The sequence below is a fragment of the Mesoplodon densirostris genome, chromosome 3 (genome assembly GCF_025265405.1).
Source record: "Mesoplodon densirostris isolate mMesDen1 chromosome 3, mMesDen1 primary haplotype, whole genome shotgun sequence".
NCBI lineage: Eukaryota > Metazoa > Chordata > Mammalia > Artiodactyla > Ziphiidae > Mesoplodon > Mesoplodon densirostris.
In genome coordinates this window covers 94,336,801-94,363,379 of record NC_082663.1, presented here as the reverse complement: position 1 = coordinate 94,363,379, position 26,579 = coordinate 94,336,801, and the positions used below count along the sequence as shown (strand labels likewise).

The 26,579-nt window shown below is 38.2% G+C and overlaps 1 long non-coding RNA gene across 1 annotated transcript in view; it reads right to left on the bottom strand.

The window, feature by feature from the left end:
* Window positions 1-26,579, bottom strand: part of LOC132485340 (uncharacterized) — a 255,141-nt gene that overhangs the window by 180,478 nt on the left and 48,084 nt on the right. The window contains exon 2 of the long non-coding RNA XR_009531403.1: window positions 3,716-3,797. This is a non-coding gene — a long non-coding RNA (uncharacterized LOC132485340). The remainder of the gene's footprint in view (window positions 1-3,715; window positions 3,798-26,579) is intronic.

Below are 26,579 nucleotides of genomic sequence, written 5' to 3'. Positions count from 1 at the left end.
GCGCAAGCAATGAAAGAAAAAGAGAACTTGGACTGTATTAAAATTTAAAATGTTTATGCTTCAAAGGACACCATCAAGAAAGTGAAATAAGGGACTTCCCTGGTGGTCCAGTGGTTAAGAATCCGCCTTCTGATGCAGGGGACGCAGGTTTGATCCTTGGCTGGGGAATTAAGATCCCACATGCTGCGGGGCAACTAAGCCCATGCACCACAACTACTGAGCCCATGTGCTCTAGAGCCCGCATGCCACAACTAGAGAGCCCACAAGCCGCTACTACTGAGCCCGCGCACTCTGGAGCCCACGTGCCACAACTACTGAGCCCGCGTGCTCTAGAGCCTGTGTGCCACAACGAAAGATCCCACATGCCGCAACAAAGACCCCGTGTGCTGCAACTAAGACCCGACACAGCCAAATAAATAAATATTTTTAAAAAAGAAAGTGAAATGACAACCCACAGAATGGGAGAAAACATTTTCAAATTATATACCTGATAAGGGGTTTGTTTCCAGCACATATATACAATATATGTAAAGAAATCTTGCAACTCAACAATAAAAATCGTATGTCGAATTTTAAAATGGGAAAAGGGTTTGAATATACCTTCTTTCTCCAAAGAAGATATATGAATGAAATAAGCACATGGAAAGATGCTCAACATCATTAGTCATCAGGGAAATGCAAATCAATAACACAATGAGATACCAGTTCACACCATTAAGATGATCATTATCAAAAAGACATACTGTAATAAGTGTTGGCAAGGAGGTGGAGAAACTAGAGCTCTCATACATTGCTAATGGGAATGTAAAATGATACTGACACTCTCGAAACAGTTTGGCAGTACCTCAAAATATGATACATAGAGTTACTATATAACCCAGCAATTTCACTGCTAGGTATCTACATATGAAACTTATAAAGAATTATGTCCCCACAAAAACTTGTTCACAAATAGTGGAAACCCAAATGTCCATCAACTGATGTAAAGACAAACAAAATGTGATCTATCCATACAATGGACCACTATTTGGCAATAAAACAGGATGAAGTACTGATACAATAAGGATGAATGTTGAAAACGATGTGTTAAACGAAGGAAGCCAGACACAAAAGGCCACATGTTATATGAGTCTGTTTACATGAAATGTCCATAATAGGCAAATCTACAGAAATAGAAAGTAGACTAGTGGTTTCCAGGGATGGAAGGAAGAGGTGAGGTGGGGGTAGGGAGTGACTATTAATAGGTACAGGGTTTCTTTTTGGCATGATGAAATGTTCTAAAATTAGATTTTGCTGAGACTTTCAAAATTTTATAAATACTATAAAAACTATTGAACTGTACGCTCACTCTAAATGAGTGAACTTTATGGTATTTATGTATCAATAAATATTTTTAAAAATATTCACGGCAATAGTGTTTGTAACAACACATTATTCTGACATAATCCTAATATCCATTAACAGTAGAATAGATAAATAAACTTGAATATTTACACTCTGCCATGTCCATGGCGGTGGAAATGAGTGAGATATATACTAAGAGTATAAATAAAGAAGAATCTCAAAAACCTATCACTGAACAGTAAAAGGAAGGTACAGAAGTACATAGAATGATTACATTTATAGATTTCAAATAGGCAAAACTAAACAAAGTAACTCTTCTCTGACTTGATTACACGCTTAAAGGGAAAACAAAATCAATGTCATGGTTAACAATTTGTCCCTATTATAAAATCTTTAATTTTTAAAGTTTAAGATTATTTTGCTGGGAAAGAAGCCCTTCTTCTCTAAAAATAGACACCATCAATATCTTTATCTTCATACTGCACTTTATTTTACCAAATTCTTATTCAAAGAAAGTTAAAAAGAAAAAAAAAACTCTTGATAGAAATGTCAATATAAATGATGAAAAAATACTAAACATTACAAAAACACACTAAACACTGTAAACATAAGGGTAGGTCCATATTTTATCCCATAGTGATTGATGGCAGATTAAGAGACTGCAATTGAGGACAACAGCATTTTTTATTCCAATTAGTGATGAAAGATTTCATAGAGCCTCATAATACTTTAAGATCTTCTGTATCAAACACAAAGAGATTATGAAGTAGAAAGGCTTTAAAACTAAACTGTCTTTATTTTGAGGCCATTTTCTCATTTTACAATTCTCTGCTTATATATTTAAAGTCTGACTGAATGAGAAAGCTACAGTATCCCCACACTTATCAATTTACTATGTGGTTTATAAGATGATTTAGGTTGTATCATTTCTGAAAGAACAGTGAAGGACAAGATTAGTGGGTTCCTGAAGACTCTGATTCAACATTTGAATATTTGAATATAAACATTTGAATATTTTTAAAGGCACCACAGGGAATTTTAAGGAAACCACTGAATTAGAGATTTTTTAAAGTTCCAATTCCAGTTTTACACTGTAAAATACAATAACCATGTAAAGCAACTAGTTAGTAACAACAGAATGGTACTAGGTTAGTAAAGTTATCAAATCACAAATCTTGGAATATAAACACACTGCTTTGTGATGAGCAGAGTAGCTGTTCTACCTGGTAAGAAAAACTGAAATCACATCCACTAGGAAGGCCTGATAGGCACAGAACACAAAATGAGTAACCAGAATCATTCTTTTAATAAGGTACATTCTTCAAGGCACTTACTCACAGAGAAAATTAGAAATTACGTGATAAGGAGTTCTCATTATCTAGCTGTGTGGTAATATTTTTCTTGTAGATATACGTAAACAATCTCTATGCTGTGATTAGATCTCAATTTTTACCCAAAGGTTTTTATGCCTTTCTGCAAAAATGGACATTAGGAATCAAGAGAAAATTATTAAGATTCAGATTTCTCTATTTCTCCAACTTGGCAATGAAGTAGTAACATGGTATGTCAAAAACACCTAGAACTAAAGAACAAATTTAACTCTGCGTACCTTATCCATTTGTGGTTATTTACATAATAGTCATCTCCTACAGACTTCACAGAAATTTTAGAAGGCATCTGATTTTTTTTAAATGGTTGTCTCATAATATCCTTAAATTCCTTTCAAAGGTAAATTCTCCCTTGGGTTTCCCATGTTATGTCCCTTTCTGCAGACACATGTCAATGGAAAGCCAGAGGAATTACCTAAATAGGATGGAGAGAGGGCCAAACATAGTAGTCCAGGCCTGTGTCAGAGTTGAACCTCTTTTGGTTCTACCAATTCCCATCTCCATTTCCACCACGATCCCCTACCAGCATGCATTATAGGTCTGCTTCTGAATGGTCCTATTTCCACAAAGCTACACATCATCAAGCAAAAGTTTCCTCTTATGTCCTTATTTCTACCTTCAATTGATTTATTGGCTCAACTTCTCTAACGTTCTTTGGAAAAGAAGTTACATAAATAGGAACTTTCTTCTGGTTAGGACATGTTGACTAGAACAAGGTTATCTTTGATTCTTAATATATTTTGAAAGAACAAATACCAACAATTAAACACTGAACATCAATATGTCTTTTGTTTTTTATTCTTTCAAGAAGAAGAAAAATATGAGAATAAGAAAACAACTCTATTAAAAAATGGCCAAAGACCTTAACAGACACCTCATCAAAGAAGATATACAGATGGCAAATAAGTATATGAAAATATGCTGTACATCATATGTCATCAGGGAAATGCAAATTAAAATGACAATGAGATTCAACTACATACCTATTAGAATGGCCAAACTCCGGAACACTGACAACACGTGATGCTGGTGAGAATACAGAGCAACGGGAACTCTTGTTCATTGCTGATAGGAATGCAAAATAGTACAACCACTTTAGAAGACAGTTTGGCTGTTTCTTACAAAACTAAACATTCTCTTACCACTTGATCCAGCAATTGTGCTGCTTAATATCTAACCAAAGGAACTGAAAACTTACATCTACACAAAAACCTGCATATGGATGTTTATAGCAGCTTTATTCATAATTACTAAAACTTGGAAGCAACCAAAATGTCCTTTAGTAGGTGAAAGGATAAATAAACTGTAGTACATTCAGACAATATTATTCAGCATTAAAAGGAAAAATGCTATCCAGCCATGAAAAGACACAGAGTAAAGTTAAATACATATTACTAAGTGAATAAAGCTAATATGAGAAGGCAATATACAGTATGATTCCAACTCTATGACAGTCTTGAAAAAGAAAACTATGGAGACAGTAAAAAGAACAGTGGTTGTTGGTGTTGAGGGGTAAATAGGCAGAGCACAGAGGATTTTTTAGGGCAATGAAAATAGTCTATATGATAATTATGAATATATGTCATACACCTGTCCAGACCCATAGAATGTACAACACCAAGAGTTAACCCTAAGGTAAACTATAGACTTAGGGTGATTATGGTGGGTCAATGTAGGTTTATACTTGGTAAAAAATGTACCATTCTAGTGAATGATATTGATAGTGGTGGGAGCCATCCATGTGTGGGGTAAGGGGGTATGTGGGAAATCTTTTTACCTTTCTCTCAATTTTATTTTAAACCTAAAATTGCCCTAAAAATAATAAGGTCTTAAATAAAAACAAATAATAATATTAATAAAAGGCTGAATAATTTATCAAAATATCACTATGTGTTTTTTTTTGTTTTTTTTTTTTGCGGTACGCGGGCCTCTCACTGTTGTGGCCTCTCCCGTTGTGGAGCACAGGCTCCGGACGCACAGGCTCAGCGGCCATGGCTCACGGGCCCAGCCGCTCCGCGGCATGTGGGATCCTCCCGGACCGGGGCACGAACCCTTGTCCCCTGCATCGGCAGGTGGACTCTCAACCACTGTGCCACCAGGGAAGCCCCACTATGTGTTTTTTATTCTCCCATCCATAGGTATTTTCCCCTCTCCATCCCAAGATTTTCTAAGCTTATGTGTCCCCTTGCCTTGCCTCAAATGTTTTTGTGTCCAAATATAAAACAGAAGCTTTTGAGTACCCAGAATATAATACCTTCTCCTGGATTTTATATTCAATAACTTAAACTCATAGAAGGAATTACTGGGGTTCCAAAGAAAAAGAAGAGAAAGTTGAGGGATTTGAGGTAGGGGGAGGAGGAAGTAGGAGAGCTTCTCTTAAAGAGGTGGGGGACCACAGCTCATCTCCACACAGATGTATCCATACACCCTCTTTCCAAAAGGTGAGTAGCTTTCTGATGGCTCTTAAAGGTAACCTGTGGAAGAGTGATGGGCATAGAATACTAAGAATCACGTCCATGGGAACCTTAGGGAAAGATCTTATGCCCAGTCTTGGCACAGAAATGACAATGCTATAATGTAACTTAGGATATGAACAGTCAAGACTAAAGACTGAGGGCCATAAAAAAGAATGAAATAATACCATTTGCAGCAACATGGATGAACCTAGAGATTATCATACTAAGTGAAGTAAACCCGACAAATATGATGTCACTTATAGGTGGAATCTAAAAAAAAAAAATGATACAAATGAACTTATTTACAAAACAGAAACAGACTCACAGACTTCAAAAGCAAGCTTATGGTTACCAAAGGGGAAACGTTGCGGGGAGGGATAAATTAGGAGTTTGGGATTAACATATACACGCTACTATACATAAAATAGATAATCAACAAGGACCTACTGTATGGCACAGGGAACTCTACTTAATATTCTGTAGTAACCTATATGGGAAAAGAATCTGAAAAAGAATGGATATATGTATATGTATAACTGAATCACTTTGCTATACACCTGAAACTAACACAACATTGTAAACCAACTCTACCAATATAAAAAAAAAATTAAATAAAAAAAGACTAAAGACCGAGGAATATAATGTTCTGGACTGTAAAGAACTCTTAAAACCTTTGGGTGATAAAGGTGGCAGGGAAGGAGCCTTAGTAATGATTAAGGTTTAATTTCTTGGTAGTCCATCAGGATGGGAACTTGGAGAAAATCTGACCTGGAAAAATGAAGGGTATACAATAGCTTTTTATCACCTCATGTTGTAGAATAAATACTAAATTTTCTACAATAACAACACTGGTAGAAAAATTCCATGTATATACACCGTACCTTTTCAGCTCAAGTTTAGACGACCAGACAGAATGCTTCCAGAAAACCACTAATCAATTTTTTCAATTTAAGAAAGGTCATCTATAGAACCATCAAGATATTTGATGCAGGGCTTCCCTGGTGGCACAGTGGTTGGGAATCTGCCTGCCAATGCAGGGGACACAGGTTCGATCCCTGGCCCAGGAGGATCCCACATCCCACAGAGCAACTAAGCCCGTGTGCCACAACTACTGAGCCTGTGCTCTAGAGCCCGTGAGCCACAACTACTGAAACCTGTGCACCTAGAACCTGTACTCCGCAACAAGAGAAGCCCCCACTCGCCACAACCAGAAAAGGCCTGCGCACAGCAAAGACCCAATGCAACCAAAAATAAAATAAATTTTAAAAAAAAGATATTTGATGCAGTGGCCACAGCAGAAACATGTCTTGTGTGCACGATAAAGAGTATAAAGTATAACAGATTTCTCTGAGTAACACATAAAAGCCAATCATTCTTCTCACTCAGTGGAACAAAACCAAAAAGAAATGAACTATAAAAATGTCAGACCTCCACTTCTAAAAGTATGTAATTTTGTTCTTCTCACATGCATGGAAATAGTCTAAACTTTTGAAGAGTCAACTCAATTCTTTGTATTAACAGTAGGCTATAATTTTTAAAAATAAGCTCAGAGAGAATTTATATCTAATTTTAGAGTAGACATTTTCAAATTCACTTGCCTATAGGAATACTACAGTATAGAAGGTAACTATCTTTATAGGAATTTATAACTTATGAAGCCTGATACTGGAGACAAATCTCAGGAATAGATGTAATGCTTGTATGTTTAATTACTTCTTAAACACTGCACTTCTTGAAGGCAACAGATCATTCACATTGTAACCCCCTTTGCCCTAGTATATTGCTTTGCACATAGTAGGCATTCAATAAACTTGTTTTGAATTAAATTTAACTTTCCTTAAACTTCAGGTTCCTACCCAAAAGTAAACTGTAGTAGATGATTTGGGTGCCTCTCTTAAATCCCTTTTACAGGATAATATGCCCATTTCCCAGCTCTTCAAGTTGCTATTGCTAACAGCTTATACCTGTGACCTTCTCCAGAGCATTGCCTCAGCAGGAGATGCACTGGAAATTATATCACCATAATCCCCCAACTATGTCCACCCCAGGGGATGGCCAATGATTGGTCGATATGGGGTACAGAGTCTGGTCCTCTTGGCTCAAAGCAGAACAGCTCCAGGTTGGACCATTTATGCCTCAGAGCCCTCTAAATCAGGTTAAGGCTAGACTTTCCCCAAGACTTTATCATTGCTCAACTTCTCTGCCTTCCTTATCCTGCTTCCTTTACTCCCTTATAGATCTGTCCTGAAAAGCACTTCCTCATCAACTCACATATACCTAAATCTGTGTCTTGGACTCTTCCTTTAATGAATGTGATCTAAGATACAGTGACTCTTGTTCTTGTTTCCCTCTCTCTCTCTCATGCGTGCACCATTCCATTAATACAACCACACCTTCCATAAATTGACTTCAGGTTTATTTCTGCTTAACTCTGCTTAATAAGTACACCAAGCAAAGACAAAGGGGTGGTTCCTAAAAAGGCAGAGGGTCCCACACAGGCCTGAGAGGTTTTTCAAGAGAGAATCTTGGAGTTTGCTCCTGCAGTATCAAGACTATTTGAAAGTGCAGTTGCAATGCTGAACATAACCAAATGTAAAATTCAACTAAAGGTCTAGATTTTAAGAGAAAATCAGGCTTCTGGCTCTGTGGGAAAAATTCACATTAAAATTATTTGTCATTACTAATTATGACTTAAAATTGTACAGTAACTGGAAAGACCACTAAGATAAGAATCTGGTGACCTCATCACCAACAAATAAAGTATTTAGTTGGCTTATTGTGCAAAAGTTTATAGTAAACTTATATGTGAATATTATATAGATTACAAAATTTGATATGTGAATTACTACAAACTAGAACTTTTTCATGAACATCTAGTAAACAGAAGAGTTGAGGTAAAGTATAGTTTTTACCAACAAGGATGGTAAAATAAATGACTACCTTCAAGAGCTAACTCAGTCAGAGGCTTACACTTCCAACTCTCGCTCAGTGTTGATAATCAGATGACTTCAAGCTGCAACTCTATAATTCTCTTGTTCTTCATGGTCTCAAAGTGAATACAGAAGCTCCAAATATCTCATTTCCACATCACTTTCAAAGACAAAAAGCATGGGGAAGGGTAGCTTTCTCTCACCGGGGAAGAAATCTTTCCCAGGAGCCCCCAGCACATGTCCCGTGGCTCAGATCATTTTCTCTACGTGATATGTGAACGAAATGGGAGGAGATGGTGGAAAAAGTTTGGGGCCAGGCAACAAACAGTTCTGCTATAGTCAGCATAAGTCAAGGAATCCCCTTTAGCAAACCTATTTCCGAGTCTCCTTCTCAAAGTTATAAACAGCCATTTAACCAAACTCAAAGCTTTTTCATCTCAGACAAGATATATTTGCATATTTCTACACTGCTAGTTGTAAGGGAGAGATACATTGATTACAATTCAAAGTTGTACACAGTGGCATCGTATAACTTTTCTCAAATAAGGAAAAAGTCCTAAAAATAAAATTGCTTTCCTCTGTACATTTTACAATATTACATAACTGTCCACATATAACAGCCACTAGGTTCATGTTGTCCACTAAGAGGGGGCATGGGTGTAAAGTTAAGAGCACAGAGAGCCAGATAGAGGTGAGTTCAATCTAGCATCCTTCACTTACCAGCCACGGACCTTGGGTCAGTCATTTTACCTCTGTGTGCCTCAGTTTCACTATCTGCAAAAGGGCCCTATTAATCCCTACCTTGCTCTTTTGAGGATGAAGGTTTACGCTTAAAAAAAAAAAAAAAAAGCACAGTTTCTGGGCCAGAGTAAGTAGTCAATAAGTGTTAGCTATTATTTTGAGTTCAAGAGTCTAAAAGCTGAAATGATGACAGTCATCTAGCCAATTCCCATCCTCTTCCTCACCTAGAGCAAAAAAGTAAAAATGACCAGGATCGGCTTCATCCCTTTCCAACCTAAAGGTTTCTGAGAAGTTATGATTTACTGGTAAGAATTTACAGGCCTGAATGATCCCTTCAGAGAGACTTCCTAAAGCAGGCCTCCTAGAAGACTTGTGACTCACTGGACTTAGTTTCTATTATTCCCATGAACTGTAGTATGGAAATGCAAAAGGGGCTAATCTCACTTTAGTCTATTTTTCATTACCACTAATGGCTTTCACATGTCTTGGTCTGAGTGGTAGGTTTTATGTGAGTATCTCTTGTTTCAAATGTAAAATAATTGCATGATTATAACAAACATAATTTCGATCCTGTAAGCCTCCTAGACGGCATCAGCTACCCATGCTGAGAAGGAAACTCAATATTTGAAATGCTTTCCTACATTTCAAAAACATATGTGTGGTACATCTGTGGTACAAAACATCTGTGGTACAAAACATATTTTTATTAGTGAAATTCTTCTAGATGCTTTTTTCTCTGCAAAGGTACACCAACCACACATTAGAGTGAATGGCCTTTCTAACCATACTAGTAATTTTACAATATAGTTTTAAATTTCTCTTTGCTATTCCAGTTCTTATACCAAATGAGCTATGTCATGAATTAACAATACTTGAGATCTTTAAGTATATAATTAAGAAATTATATAAGCCAGTTCTCAGTTCCTAACCCATAACTGTCCTGTATTTCATTTTGTCTGGGACCACTGGTGGAAGGAATCACAACGTACCTAGCATTAAACACCTTCTTTTTGGAACAGATATTTTTGGTTTACAGAAGTAAAATACCATGAAATAAAGACAATAGTTTCCAGAGACATTATGAAAAATACATCCAGTAAGAAATTTAAGTCTCTCTCATAAAAAATGAATAAAAATGGATGAATCACTTAACCATATGGAACAATACAGATAAATACATTGCATGCTGTTATACCTAATACAATATATAATAAAAATATATGTCAGTCAGTTTTTGCTGCATAGCAAACAACCACAAAATCTCAGTGATATACAACAAAGGCACTTATTGCTTGCTGACTTGTCTGCAGGTCAGTCGGGCTTCAGCTTAAGGCTTGGCATGGCCAGGCTTGACACAAAGCTGTTAGATGATTCCAAGTCCATTCTAGATTCCAGGTCTGTGCCTTTCCTTGTCTTGGGCCCAACAGGTTACCCAGGGCATGCTATCATGGAGATGGCAGAAGAGCATAAAGGCAAGTCCAACATATATAATATGAAACCATTCATGTAAAATTTTTTAATAAACACAAAGGCAAAACCCTGCATTCTTTATGGATATGCACATTTATAATAAAGAATAAAAACATGAATGGAAATAGAATGACTTCAATATAGTGAAATGGAGGGAGACAAGATAAACCTGGATTTTAGCTATAAAAGTAAAACCTAATTAAAAAGAGAGTCCACAAAAAAATATGGCAAAATATGAACATCTCTTAAATCTCAGTGTGTGGTGAGTAAATATATGTCTATTATAATTTTTGTATATTCAAAATAATTCATAATTAGAAATTATGAATGGTTTTAAGTTTTTGAAAAACAGCATAAAGACTAACCAATTGCCCATAATACTTCTGGAAAATATTGTTTCATGGGAATCACAGATTAATTGAGCTGAAACAGTATTTGAGACAGTCTGAAAACTCTACAAATACCCTCAGTAACTTAGCCATATATTAATAACTCTCACTATCTAGGACTTCCTCTCCTTTCATAGCAAATCAGGGCTTTGTTCAGAACACTTCCATAATTTATGAGAAATCTTGATGTTTGATAACAACTTTAACTGTGGAGTTGACCACATGTACTGAACAATCTGATATTTTCTGGATTTCTGTCATGCTTATAACTCCCCAGGGATATTTTTAATACATGGAGATTATAAGTAGCTAATAGAATGACAGCCAAATCTGATCATCTTCTTTGTTTTAAGGACAGCTCTTATTGGGTTGCAAACAGAGACTGAAGTAAAATCTGGATGTGTCCTCAAAAAGAGAACGCTCCAACCTGAAAATGAGGTGTTCGGCCAAACTTCACCAAAAGGAAAGAGAGCTACCAATGTGAACAGTGAGTATATATGTTAGCATTTGTTTTACATGTATTTTCCCACAGAATCTTTGCAGGGAGAATATCTCTTCCTCCATTCTCACTCTCAGTTGAAATTATCACTGTTGTCCTAGTCTCAGCTAAGTGTCACGAAAACAATTTTAAAGACTGATTCATATCAATATGTAACCTATGTACACAGCCCTGGAATTCATACCAATATGTAACCTATGTACGCAGCCCTGGAAACAGGTGTAAAAACAAAGTTATTATACTGTGACTGAAAGTGAAGACTAGCTATAATTTCCTTCAAAAGACCGAAATAAAATAGTACTATAGTGTAGAGATACTCTAAGGCAGTCTATTTAGTAAATAAATTAATTAAGCATATTACATTTATTTAGAAAATGATTACAATTGTTCATGGATAACATTAATGAATTTGGAATTCCTGCATCTTAGAACAAATATGGCCAACCAGACAACTCAATGTTTTCCTTAACCTAGAGAAGGCAAATGAAGACACCAAGAGAGAGCAATGGCCCCACAATAGCACAAACTCGCTAGATGATAAAATTTTAAGTAAGAAGAAGAATGGGCAAACATACATTATTGGGCATGAAGTTCTATTTTCCCCTGCAGGAATACATCACAGCCCCTGGACTAATGTATTCATCCAATTTCTCACCTTAAGCCCCAGAAGACACCAGCAAGTCTTCTTATTCCATAGAAGAAATTAGTATTTTCCCTTCTATGTAGGCCTGTATCAACTACCTACATAATACAACATACTAGAGGAGCCATGAATAATAGCATGGATTTTAAAAGCCTTCTAAGGCAAATAATCTCCCTTCTGCTCAGAAAACAAGGCTAAAGTCTCTGACAACAAGCATATAACTAAGTATTCTATAGGCACTATGCTCATTCAACAGGTATTTCCTGAGCACCTACTATGTGCCAGATATAATGCTAGACCCTGAGGATACAGTTGATGGCAGGCAGCCTCTCACCCCCAGTAATCCCTACTCCCCGTTATTCATCTTGTGTAATCCCCTCCCCGAGTCACTAGATCCAGTGACTTCCTTTTAATGACTAAAAATGGCAGAAGTGATTGGATGTCACTTCCCAAATTAGAATATGAAAATACTGTAGCTTCTGTCTTAGGTTCATTCAAATTCTCTCTCTCTCTCTCTCTCTCTCTCTCTCTCTCTCTCTCTCTCTCTCTCTCTCACCAGTCACCCTAGGGAAAGCCAGCTTGCCAGGGACAGAGGCAGCCCTGGCCCACATGAATTAACTTAGAAGTAGATCATCTAGGCCTGCCAACAACCACAGGAGTGAGCTTGAGAGCAAATCCTTTGACCCAACCTCAAAAGAGAGCTTGAGCCAGAGGTACCCAGCTATACCACACGCACATAAATCCAGACCCACAAAAACTGTAAGATAATAAATGTTTGCTGTTTTAAGCTGCTAAATGTGGGGGTAATTTGTTAAGCAACAATAGAAAACTATTACACTATGATTTACAAGACAAACAAGGTCCTTGCCTAAGCGCAAATGAGTGGGTAGACATGGATAATAAACACAGACAGAGATAATACAATTTTGTATAATTTTAAATGGTATGGGGAAAGTAAAACAAAGTAATGGGATACAGGGTGACTGTATAGGTGGGTGGAAAAAGAAGATCTCTCTGTGGAGACCAAAGTGAAGAGGACCTGAGCAAAAGGATATGTGCTACTGTAATAAATTAAATGAAAAAGTAGATATGAGAATCCAGCTATCTGCTGTTAAGCCAAACATTAAAGAAATTTGCAAAAATGTAAAGCGATGCCATTCTTTTTTTTTTTTTTTTGCGGTATGCGGGCCTCTCACTGTTGTGGCCTCCCCCGTCGCGGAGCACAGGCTCCGGACGCGCAGGCTCAGCGGCCATGGCTCACGGGCCCAGCCGCTCCGCGGCATATGGGATCCTCCCAGACCGGGGCACGAACCCGTATCCCCTGCATCGGCAGGCGGACTCTCAACCACTTGCGCCACCAGGGAGGCCCGATGCCATTCTTTTCAGTAATTTTTTGTTTTGAAAAATAGTTATTTTCATTAAAATGTGATATGTACTATGTATGATTGCTGTCTTTAAATGAATTAATATTTTTCAATTTTAAAATTTTCTGTTTTAATTTCTAATATAATAAATCTAAATAGCTATAATGCACACAAACAAGGTCTTTTGAGGATCCTCAATAATATTTAAGAGTGTGAAGGGGTCCCAAGACCAAAATAAATAAGAAAGCTGGTGTAGGTCATGATATGGTATGGAGTATGGATCTTACTTGAAGCTGAATGGGACTAAAATCCATTGAAGGTTTTTTAAGCAGAATGATATGACCTGATTTAAATTTTTTAAAGATCATTTGGGGTTCCATAAGGAGAACGGACTATGTGGGAGAGAAATGTGGAAATCTGTCAGAACTTGGCAAATAACTACCCACGGATATTTTCATGTGGACCGAAGGAGGACAGTTCATAAACTGAGGGTTGAATTTTTTACAATAGAAAAAAAAATCCCACATGAAAATAACTTATATCTCTATTTTGCAACTAAAGATTTGCTAGTGTCATATTAATAAAAGATTTGCTACTACCATATTAATAAAAATAAAGGAATAAATGAATCCTGATGATTTAGACTGCAACATGGAATTTCCTTTTCACTTGTTCCTCAGACCCTAGTGATTTGTTCCAAGCCTTCATGTTGTGCTCTGTAGACTTTACCTAGGCACACCATATAATTTCTAAGCAAAATAGCAAAATTATACTTTGGTGACATTTTCTACAAGATGAAACAATCAGAAAACAGGGCTACCTGCTGGCTGCATTCAGCTTTGCTTTTGCTGTTATGAAATTCATGCTTCTATAAACCGACAGTAATAGAATTTCATCTGCCTTATAAATAGCACTTTTCGAGATGGATAAAATGTTACCTCTAACAGGTGTGCCACAGAAATAGAAAACAAACAAATCAAACCAAAAACCCTCTAATTTTTGCATTGTTGGATGAAATGTGGTGGGTTTTTTTTCTGCCAGGTATCAACTCACAGAAACAATAGGATCTAACCTGAAGTTCTAAAAAGTAAAAATTTCAATTAAACTGAATTACTATGGGTGTTTCAGATATCTTTCCTGAACTTTTCTGCCAACACTAAGGAATACCCAATGCTGTTGATGACTAATAAGTCTAGCTTGATTTCTCTCCCACAAGTAATGTTTCAGGAAATACAGTTAAAATGCTAGGGAAAACAGAAATTATATGTCTTTCTGAACTACGTGAATTTCTGACCTTGCTCATATCCTCCTTTGTGAATTAATCAAGCATTGAGGTAAATGCCTACCTAGTGTAGCCTAAATACAATATCACATATTTCTCATTACCTTCAGTAAATTCCCTTACTTTACAAGACAAGAAAAGGAAAGAAAGGAAAAACCTCTTATAATTTTTTTTTTCCTGAGAAGCAAAGACAAAGCTGATGGCATCAAAGAATAAAATGTAACAGCACAAAGAGAAGTGAAAATCTGTTAAGGATTTGGTGTAGTATTCCTGAATTGGTCTACAGAATATACTTTTAGCGTAAATTTCTCATCCTGTCTTTCAACACTGAGAAAAGCAAGCAGAAGTAAGATCAGATTTTTTACTTCTCTTTGAGCCAGCTTCAGGCAAGCAATTTTAATATAGCTATTGACCAGTGGCAGAACAGAAATTATTTTCGTGGACATGTGATTATGTAATCAAATGCGGAATAAATGCAAACAAACTTGATAATAAATAAGTACAGCTTCTATGAAATGAAAGCATAATTATTTTTATGCACTCTTTGTAACCCAGTGGAATTTACCAGAGCAAATTTTAAATAGTATGTTTGAAATAGCACTTTATTTGCAGAGATTCATTTACGTAAATTTTCAAAACTGTATTTAAAGTAAAGCACATCAGGCTTATTAAATTATTTGCCTGATAGCTAGAACAAGGAAACCCTGGAAGTTGGTTTAATTCCCTTCTATTTCTCCCCATCCCACATCCTTTTCCTTCACTCTTACCGAAAAGCTCTCAAGACCTGACTGTTCCAGCTCTGTAGGGCAGTAATTGCCATATGAAGCAGGAAGACTTAAACAGAAGAGGCATTACCTCTACTTGGGTGCCAAGGCCAAGCTTATGTGTGGCAGCTGCCAGCATCATGTGATTTTAAAAGTTCCAAAAGCCTTCCCTACCCGCCCCACCCCCACACCAGTTTTTGCCCACTGGCTTCTATCTCAGAGCCAGAGATGTCTATAGGTTCCACTCTTTGACCCAAGGAAGTACAGACTCTTGCCTAAATACCAGTATTGCAGAGGAGAGACAGGATAGCAAGATTTAAGTGGAAGGGAAAAGAATTGTGAATTGACACATTAGTGGGAGACTGCGAAATCTAAGCTTATTAAAGTTGAAATGTCATCTACAATATATTTGTATGGGTAAAATGAGGCAGGTACAGGGTCACTAGACTAGAACCTTGGTAGATAAGTAACATAGTGAGTATGGGTGCTCACTTACTGGGGAAAAATGAATCTTCCCACTGGAGCAAAAATCCAAAGTCTTGAAGCAAAGCTGATTCAGGAGCTACAGAGAAAGCCAGGCACCAAAGAAGCAAATCAGGTACACATTAGAGGAGTTTTGCTCTGTGGGCTTATTAAAAGAATCATGCAACCTCCTATCTGATAAAAAAGAGTATGATTAGCTTTGTACTCAAACACGGCCTGGAAATGAAGTAGATTGTCCAGTAGGTTGGCACTAAGGGTCTGTAACTTAACAGAGAATACTGGACTGGTCATTTAAGATAAAAGAATTATCCACAGTGAGTTGATGGAGGAGTGTGAAGAGGCAACATCACTAGCAAAATATATTAAAGAAAGTAGGACAGAGGACATAGCTATGAAGACCAGGAGTAGGCAATGAACTAGAAAAGGGGCAAGAGGAGGATTTAGGGATGGAAAAGAGGAGCCAGAAGGGTGTAGATAACTAAAGAAAGGAAAGAATTTCAAGAAAAAAAAATGTGTGGACAACAGTGTCAGCAGAAAGAGAGAGTTAAGCAGAGTAAAGACTATTAAGTGATGCTAGAAGAGCAAAGTGGAGGGCATTGGTGAACTTCCAATGCATAGACTCAGTGGAATAGGAAGAAGCATAGGCTTTTACTGAAGACAGTAAAAAGTGAGCATAAACAGGCAAGAAGTGTTCTCACCACAGATCCCTCCAGAAAAGGAACCGGGAGAAAACTAACTCCCTCTCTAAAGTAACAGATATTGGCTTCTCCTCCAGAAACTTTTGTTAAGGAATGAAGGATGTTCCTCCAAATACTCCCCACTCCATTCCATCCTACACCCCCACCCACCTACCTGGCAACACTATTTGCTTTCTAGCAGTTTCCCACCCACAGGGTCTCAGTCCACTCCTTTTCTGCACCAGGCCTGGTGGTAAGAACCACTCCTCTCCCTATTTTCAACTAAATCATCTACTTGCCTCTAGATCAGGGTTTCTTGACTTCTGCGCTACTGTTATGTTGAATCCAGTAATTTTTGGTGGGGGTGGGGATTCCTGTGCACTGTAGGATGTTTAGTAGCATCCCTGGCCTTTCCCTGCTAGATGTCAGTAGCATGCTCTCCTACAGTCCTAACAATCAAAAATGTCTCCATATAACGCCAGAGGTTCTTCTGGGACAAAATACCTCATCCTCACATCGAGAATCAGTGCCATGGACACCTCTGTCCACTGATTCTCTCTGAAAGCCGGTACAGACCCCCTCTCCCACCAAAGATCTCCCATACTGCCTGTCTCTGAAACAAGCAAATGACATTTTTTTTCTTTGCAACCATTTTTCTCTGCAGGTAAAAACTGACAAGCCTTAACAAATATAATCCTGACAAAATTCCAGTTTCAAGAATGCTAACAAAGTGGCCATGCCCTCATATTCCAGAGAAGCATGATGGGAATGAGGGCTGCAGTTTCCATGCCCCCTTCCTGGGTTTCCTTCTTAGCTAAGCACGGGATATAGCTGCATCCCAGTTATGATGAGACTGGATGCTGGACTCACCTCCTGATTCACAGTCCCAGTGGACACAGATATGGACTTCATGGACATTAAATCCAATACATTGGCTTCTTTATTTCATTGCTAGGTTTCAGCTTCATGGTCACCCATTTTTGCCAAAAGTCAGTGTAATTTCTCTGCAGTTTGTTCTTATTCTGTGGGGCTCCCCACACCTATCCTTCAAATATTCAGATTGCCCAGGTTTCAGTCCATCATTTACAGAACTTGCATCATAGTTAGAGTCTTACATTTCCAAGCCTGGGATCTTAATCCTTCTCTGGGCCCTTGGATCAGGAATAGCATCTCCCTTTTGACTCCAAAGCGCCTTCCGTGAATCTCAGGCTGCCCTGCACTAACCTGCACTCACTCAGTTACTGGTGGTGGTCTCCCGGGCTCTGGCTATGTGATCTCCAGTCTCATTTTTCTCTGCACCTTTCATTTGCCTAAAACATCTTTTTATTTGAATGTTGAGAATAGTTTGACATGTTAGAGTTCCAATAAATTCTTCTCACAGACCAAGCAACATCGTGGGTCCTTAGCTCATTTGAAGAGAAGAAATAGTAGATATACCTTGAGTCCAATAAATTGTTAATAAATTTCTGATGGATTACACTAGCTTTGCCTACTTTTCAAAAGCCTCTCTGAGTCATTATTTATGCCCTTCTCCTCATGTCTCTGAGGAAAGGTTCTTAACCAGGTAAGGCCATTTTACACAGACAGCAACACTAACTAATAATTTAGTTGACTTTGGGGTACATCCCCGACCTGCTAGCCAGCAAAGACATTAAAAGCTCTTGCTTTTAAACAGATTGTCCCTTTCTTTTTGGAAATGTATTTGCATATCTCTTTGGAACCCTCTCTTTGAAAGGCTTCATTGGTTGAACTATACAGCAATACTGATTGGTCCTATAAAAAGGAAAGATGTATTGTCTCCCATCTTCCTCATGTTTTTATCATCTTGAGGATGGTTACCATTTATCAAAAACCATCTATCCTTAGCAATGCTTTCCAATTCATTCCCAGATCAATCAACATGCCTGTAAATATTTTCCTTTCAGCCCTCTGCCCTCATATAAGCATAGAGAGGAATAAATGCCTATTTTTCCAATCACCTTCTGGCTAATTCATTTAATCTCTGCTCCAGAAAATAAGCAGATACTTCCCTAAGGCTTTCATTAAAAGACCTTTCCAAATCCTACTGATTCTCCTCTAAAACTATATAGTCTAACATAGCCACTGACTCTAGCATATGCTTAACTTGCTTTTAAAAAGAAAAGAAAAAAAGGCCCCCAAATCTCCAAAATGTCAATACAAGAGTCCAGGATATCCACCACATTACCAAGGACTGATAGTACACACGCACAATGAGCTCAGGCCCTCCCTTCAGTGAAGACTCTTGAAAATCTGAAGAACATACACATTAAATTGATTTCTTCATGTCATGGATAAAACTGACAGGAGAGAGCCTTTAGATCATTCTGCTCCCTAACCTGCAAGGTGAAGAATTATCATTTACAACCATAATCTTTTCCCCATTATTGAAAACTCCATAAATACCAGTAACTATAACTCTTGGTTTATACCAAAACTTTTTATTTAACTGACCTAGGAAGGTTGATTAAAATTCCATTTGGTGTTATACTTTAAGTGAGATGACACCTCTAAGAATACATATACATCCACTTTTTTGAGTCATTTGGAAGGATTATAGAAATAAATGAAATGCACAACAAAAACAGTAGAAGTGAGAATCAGTCCCTGTGGGTGTGTGGAGATTGAGTACAAGAGAGGAAGTGATAAACTGGGAAAGAAGAACAGAATGCATCTCTCTTTAGGACACAGAAAATAAAACAGGAAACTGGGGAAGAGTGTAGGAAGGGTTTTCTCCCACTTCTTTCCTCCCACAGGAAATCACTAATACTTTCTGAGAAAAGAGATAAGCCATCCAATTTTTACCCATTAGTGAAACAGCAATTTCTCAACTTAAGCATATTAGTGAGTACTACCCTTTATAATAGCTCAAGAAAATTCTGCTTAGAAAACACATGACAGTAATCCCCACTGTTTCTAACGTAAACTCACCCTATTTTAAACGTAACTCCAAAAATGTGACTTCTAAAGAACACCAAGCAGATTAATATAGGAAATTCTAAGACCCTGATAAAAACACTCCAGTGTAATATAATCCTTATACAGAACTGACTGAAGCAAAATGGGCAATATGCAGAAATGTATGCTTTTTAGGGAACATTTTAAATTTGAATATATGACATGCCAGCCTTTTTGAGAACCTTTCACAGAAGCAGCTAGGTGGAGCTATTTGGAGTCCCCATTCCCTTCCCTGTCTCCTTCTCTGAATATGACCACTATAGAAGTAGGTTCAGCTCATCCACTGATGTGGCATTCTTAATCCAGAGCGACCCTTTAAGAGACCAGGCCAATTTTCATGAAGGATAAGGCTGGGACATCCCCCTTCCACCCTTCACTTCCCCTGTTCAGGGCCTCACTCCCTGGGCTGTCCCCAGAATTAACCTGGAAGCCCAGCAATCAGAGCAGACAGATATAGATTTGATTTGGTAAAAATCCCCAGGATCAACCCCCAAGCTAACTTCCATCTCTAGAATTTAAGCACCCACCAGCCTTCCCCTAAGTCATTTCACTAGATCATGATGAAAGAAAGTTCAGATGTCTAGTACAATCACAATTTCTGATTCAGAGGAGGAAATCACGGCATTAAAAGTCAAAGCTATTGACTGAGTTTCTCAGCTCATCTGCCTTCTAGTAATATGTGATTCTTTGCATAGTTCGATATTTTATAGCAATGGCAAGAAATAGGTTCTGATCTGTTTGGCCATTTATAATTATTTCGGGATCTCTTTCTACATTTAAAGACTTGAAAACAATAGAGAAATTACATTGTTGACTCCCATGAAATAGCATATATTCAATATAATATATGAATGTGAAATGTTGGGATGGGTGAGAGTTGGTTTACATGAATGTATTGTAATCTGAATGAAAATACCCCTACATTATTAAAAAGAATATCTAAATTTCATTACCATTTGGTATGCAAGGCTCTGGAGGATCTCCTTCCCCATTTCTGTTTTAGGATCTCTACTCTCCACACATTTGCTAACTCAACTTGCATTGTTTTCTTGACATATATGGGGGGGGGCGGTAAATCCTACCAGGTTAGCATTTTGACTGCTAGAAGACTAATACCACTGTGCAGCATATTCATATATTTCTTGCCTGATAATTAAGATCTGTATTTTTGAGATCCAAAGAATCTCAATACCCCAGAAATGCCATGTGACATTAAATATTTCGGTGCTCTTCTTTCCCACTGTTAGAGGCTGAATTGTGTCCTCTCAAAATTCATACATTGAAGTCCTAACCTCAGAATGCTACCATATTTGGAGATAGGGTCTTTACAGAGGTAATTAAGTTAAAATGAGATCATTAGGGTGGGTCCTCGTTCAATATGATTAGTGTCCTCATAAGAGAAGGAAGCATGGATACTGACACGTACAGAGGGAAGATGACGTAAAGACACAGGGAGAAGAGAACCATACACAAGCCAAGGAGAAAGGCCTAGAACAGATCCTTTCCTCATGATCATGAGAAGGAGCCAATTTTGCTGACACCTTGATCTTGGACTTGTAGTCTCCAGAACTGTAAGACAATTAATTTCTGTTGCTTGAGCCACTTAGTCTGTGGTACTTTGTTATGGCAGCCCTAGCAAACTAATACACTTACCATAGGAAGAAGGGTGCAGGAAGTTTTAAGATGCCAAAAGGACAGATTGTAAAACAGTAGGAAATGGGGAAGTTCATTAAGATGACAAGTGGGAGCCAACAGGTTACATAAGAGTACAACTGTTAAGCATTCCCAGTAAAAGAAAGGATTAATTTTAGGTTCTGCTGGACCATTCAAAAGGTGTAAATTAAAGAAAATTATCTATCTGTTTCTAGGTTTTAAGAAAAAAATAGAAGAACATTGAAATACATGAAGATGCAAAGTAGCTAAAAGAAATCTGCCATATTGAAAATATATTAAGATACTGAGTTAAAATAAGTAGTCCTAACATTTGAATACATAAGACATAATACAAAGACATAAGGCTTTGAAGCTGCTCCGTGGCAAATTCTAGGATTCCTTTCTAATGCTTAAAAAAGTCTCACTAACCGATTTACTCACTGGAAAATGGCAATAGAAACAGTCCTAAGATATTTGTAGCACAGTGCAACCCAGGCTGGTAAGAAATAGATTTCAGTTAACTTGACAGAATAATTGATAATGGATTTTTCCCAATATAATTTTTTAATACATATAAATTTTCTTCTAAAAAACACTGATACATGTATGGCAACTTGAAGTAACTCATTAATCAATTTTGGCCCTCTGTTTCCCCATTTATAAAAATGGAAAATATGTGGTTTATAGCTACATAAATATTTGAGATACTCAGATTGAACTTTTTATCTTCCTGGATAGGAGCCATAAGAAGTGGTACAAGAAAAGGGCATACAGCATAAGTGACTTTTTGTTCTCATCACCTTCATTATATCATCTCACTCACTAGGGTGGAGAAATATACCATCTAATGTTTCAAAAAAGATAAAGCATTTTTCTGTCTTTCATATTGTGAAGAAGGTTGAATTCTCTTCATCATACATTGTGTTTTTTGTCTCAAGCATCAACCCTCTCCTTAGTTTTCTATTCAAGAGGCAGAATATTGGGTTGATTATCATCCTTAAAGCACACTCTTTGCCAAGGTTTACCATTATTTTTCATTAGTTTCAATTCTGGAAGGAAGGAGCTAGAGCCTATGTAGGTGATGGATGGGGTTAAGGGCCCAAGGACTAACATGACTGTATAAGAAGCTACTGCTGGGTGATATATGGACATATTGGAGTAACACACGCTAAAAATGAGGAGGCAGCATGGAGCAGTTGGCAGGACAACAGGCAGCCTAAATTACATCATTCATTTAATAAGTCTAACATATGGCAGCTATTAGATCTCCAAAACAAACGTAAGACTAACCAAGACTCTCATAGAAAAGAAGCTTCCATTCTTATTTTTGTTTATAAAAGTCCTCAGTCCAAGTTGCGGACAATCCCAACATAATAACATGTATTTCTAAATGCAATAATAATATAGACCTTGCCACAAAATTAACAGTTTCACCTGATAACATATAGAATGTTAAATGTTCTTATTTTCATCTTATAAATTTCTTGAGGTGTTCTCTAGGAACTCAATTGGATAATTTAATGGCTTTAAACAGCAATTCTCTAATATATAAATTAGCTCATAATTGTTTTCAGAATGAATGATACAAATACTCTATATTAAAGCTGACCTTGCTCAAAGCAAGTGAAACATGCCTTCAATTCTGTCATTTTTCAATTAACCCCATTTTTGTGTTGCAAAAAAAATGTAGGAGAAAGCTCCAATGATCTTTTGAGAACCTAATCTTGCACTTGTTCTACATGGTTTTCAAATAGTTTCCCTAATCAGGAAAAAAAAGAGAGCGAGAGTAAAAGAGCAAGGTAAAAGCACTCTAACCTACTAATAATCGTTGGAATTTTTTTTTTATCATTCTTAAGTAAAACCCTCCATCTAGATTCCAGCTCTTCTGGTGAGACACCCTTAAAAGTCTCAGGCCCTCTGCAAACACTCCAGAAGGGAAATGGCTTAGGACAGAGGAATACAAAACAACTTTGCACCAAAATTCAAATGGGGACCCAGAAATTAGTTCATTCCTCATTGCCTACCTCTGAATTCTATGCTTTATCCATGTCATTCCCAGGCATGACCCAAGGTACCATCCCCCCTTATCTCTTGAACTTAATCCTGTTCAGTGTAGCCCTTTGCTTCTTTGACTGACTTCTCCTTCCCATCCAACTTCCCTTTTACCTATTGTCTAAGGCTTTACAATGGAGTATCATTCTTCTGCTCAGAAATTTCCAACATTTTAAACCTTTTTAAGAGTGTCATTTCTCTACCCCCGTATCCATTCACCTTTTTCCAGATTGCATTACCCCTATTTTCCTCTGGGAAACCAACTTCTTCCTCATTCTGTCTTCTTATAATGGAGTTAACTTCACCCCTGTCTCCAGAATTAAAGTATAAAATTAAAGCATAATCAATCAAAGAATTATATTCTACACCCTTCCTCTTACCATCCACTCCACTTTGTGGTGAAGATGAATTTAGAATGAGCATATGAACCGATAAGGTCCAATGAGATGCAAGGAGATGTGCTGGAACTGCTGACAAAGACAAACTCTGTTCTACTGGGCACAGCCTGGGAGGACATGACCTGGAGTATTGGTAGACATATTTCCAATACATGAAGCCCAAGAATGAAGCCACAGTGAATGATCCAAAACCAAGAGATGTACAAGACCACTGGGAGACCTTTACACTGTCATTTACTTCTTACATTACTATTTAATTATCTCAGGAGTGGAACAGTGTATCCCTTGAGATCAAGCTCCTGGATGTTTCTTTGTACCTTAAACCATGTCTAACACTGCTCTGTACTTTCTCTACCAAGAGAGAGAATTATAATAAATGTAATAAATAATGTGTATGTCTTTGCCCCACATTTCATTCACACCCCAAACTGAGATTAATCTGAGAAATGTAAAGTGCTCTTCCCTTAATTTACTTCTCATAGGGTGAGCATCTCACCACACTGAATGTGATTCCAGAATTTAAAGAAACTTTTAAAATACAACACTGTCCCTAAATATGAGGCACCTACTTCACATGAAGCTCAACTGAAGATTTAAGAAAGTTTTAGGGTAGTGGTCACTGTAAATTTTTGGTTTAAGTGTTGATTTCATGACCAAACCAAAATAATATGTGACCCTCCTTTGTGTGACAGGCTAGTGCAGACCACGGTCATACTAAGTTCACAAGATGGAGAGATTGATGTGGTTTCAAAGTCTGTAGCAGGAGCTTGATACGGCATTTCTTGATACACTGTAGGAGAAACCTGTCTGTATCTCAGAACCTGAATTCTTTGCCTCTAAAAACTCCCTTGGACTGCCCAAAGAGCTGTTACTGTGAAAACAATTCAAGTTTGCCTCAGAGGGAGTGACCTGGAGACCTCTGACCATAATTTGCTCTCATGAGTGCAGTGGGAGTAGGGGAGATGACTCACAGAGAATTCCGAATATAAGTGTGAGAACATGTATACCTTTGTGTTCCTATAAAACATTTTTTCCCTTTTAGCAAGCTCTTATGCTCCTCTGAGCCTCACTGTGGTTTCTGCAGAGGAAACGTGATGAGTAAGAACCCAAGAACCTGAAGGTCCCAGCACCTGGTTATCAGAGTGGGACCTCAGAGAGGTATCAGGGCCTCAAACAGAGACTGAGGTGCATCGAGGAAGGTGGGCCACCGACTGCCTCACACAGACGGCCGTGTCTGAGCATGGTACACAAGCTATCTCCTCTAGCCTGGCAGAGAGGAAAAATCAGAGAGAGCTACCTCACTCCAAGGGGCTGTGAAAACTACTCAGTGTAAAGAATGGAGAGAATGTGGAGACCCACATGGATGGATGACCACAGGACAAGTGGAACAAGGTACCGTCTGGAAATCCCCACATGGGAAACTGTCTGCTGCTTCAAGGCCCCTGGTACATAGGAACATATGAGAGGCTGTTTTGGTCTCACTTACCAGGCATTCCACACAGCCATTCCTCCAGAACTTCACTCAGGCACCAGGGCATGGAGCCCCTCTCTGAGGCTCAGCTTGTTCCCCTTCTCACCCTCCAGCCCAGGGGATCTTTCTCTAATCTTGGGGGAAGCCTGTTTTCTTCCCCCTACAACTTCTAAATATTTTGTCCATACCCAAAATACTCTTAGTTTCCTAAGGATTTAGGATTTTGGAACACAAGTCTAGAGAGGCTCTTTCTACACTGTCACTTCCCTTCCCGAGGTGATGAGCTCACAGCTGACCATCTGCTCCAATGGAGAGAGGAAAGATGTGCCAAAAGAAATAAAATAATAAATTTCGAAGGCATTATTCCACCATATTCTCCTCCTGAATTAAATATTTACATCCCTACAAAGAAAATTTACTCTACATGCAGGCGTCACTCCTAACCCTCACCAAATGCCCCCTTCAGATATACACACACTCCACAGTTCAGACCTGGGTCCAAATCTCAGAAGGATGAGAACTGCTGTGTATAAGGCAGCCCCTGACTGCAGGAGTGATATTTTCTCTGGGCTCTCAAAGGTGATTTATATAAGAATAGACCCTGGTTGATTTTTGCCCTTGTAATTCTCCTTATCTGAGGTCACCCAGGAAATTCTCCCATTTCCCATCAATAATCCCTTCACCACCTGCTTCCCAAACCAGCCCATCATTTCCACTGAATTAAGGAGCCCACTTTACCCAAGGAGTGATAAACTGTTATTGACTTAAATAAGGCAGCAGGTGTGTGAGCAGGCTCCCCAGCCTGAATTTCCACCATTACTTCATCCCTGACATCTCTGTTACAATATCTCTGGGCTTCAGAGGTCTGGAGAAAAAAAGAGATATAAGGGTTTCCTGAGCCCAGACGCTTTCTTAGGGACAAAGTGGCTCTATTCTTTGGTCCTCTAACTTTTCTGAGACCCTTTCATCCTACCCTCACCAAGCAGGCCTTAGCTCCAGTGTTAGTGGCTGAGGGTTTCCATTAAGGCAAAGTCGCCATTAAAATGGTCCTTTTTTCCTGCAAACAAAACAAAATAGTGGCGTGCTTGTGCTTCACCAGTCTTAGAAAGGTCCTCCAATGCAGAGCAGTGTCCTCTAGAGGCTTAAGAGTCCTGTCTCCTTCCCCAAGACAGTGTCTGACTGTGGCCCTGGCCATTGCATTAATCCATAACATAGTAAGGGGACACCCATTCGGCAGAGCAACAGAATCCTTCTGCCTTGGAAGCTACCTTACAAACCGCCTAGGTAAGGGCATCCCAAAAGAGCTGCTGGGCTAAGTACCCATCTATGCCATCTGGCAGGGTCTGAGCTGGTGTTGCCTGGAATCACTCCTTTCTCCTCAGCATCCACTCTTTACATCCAAAGTCTGAGAAAGATGCCTTGAGAAGAACATCCCATGCACCTAACTTTATAATTACTTTCCTGACATTTATAGAACTCAAATCCATCCATTAACTTTATTAAGGTTACATTTGTCCTCTCTTCCTTCTGCCCACCACCCTCAGGTTGCCCAAAAACTTTGAAGCATTTTTGCAGAACTCTTGCCCCCTTGATCTCACT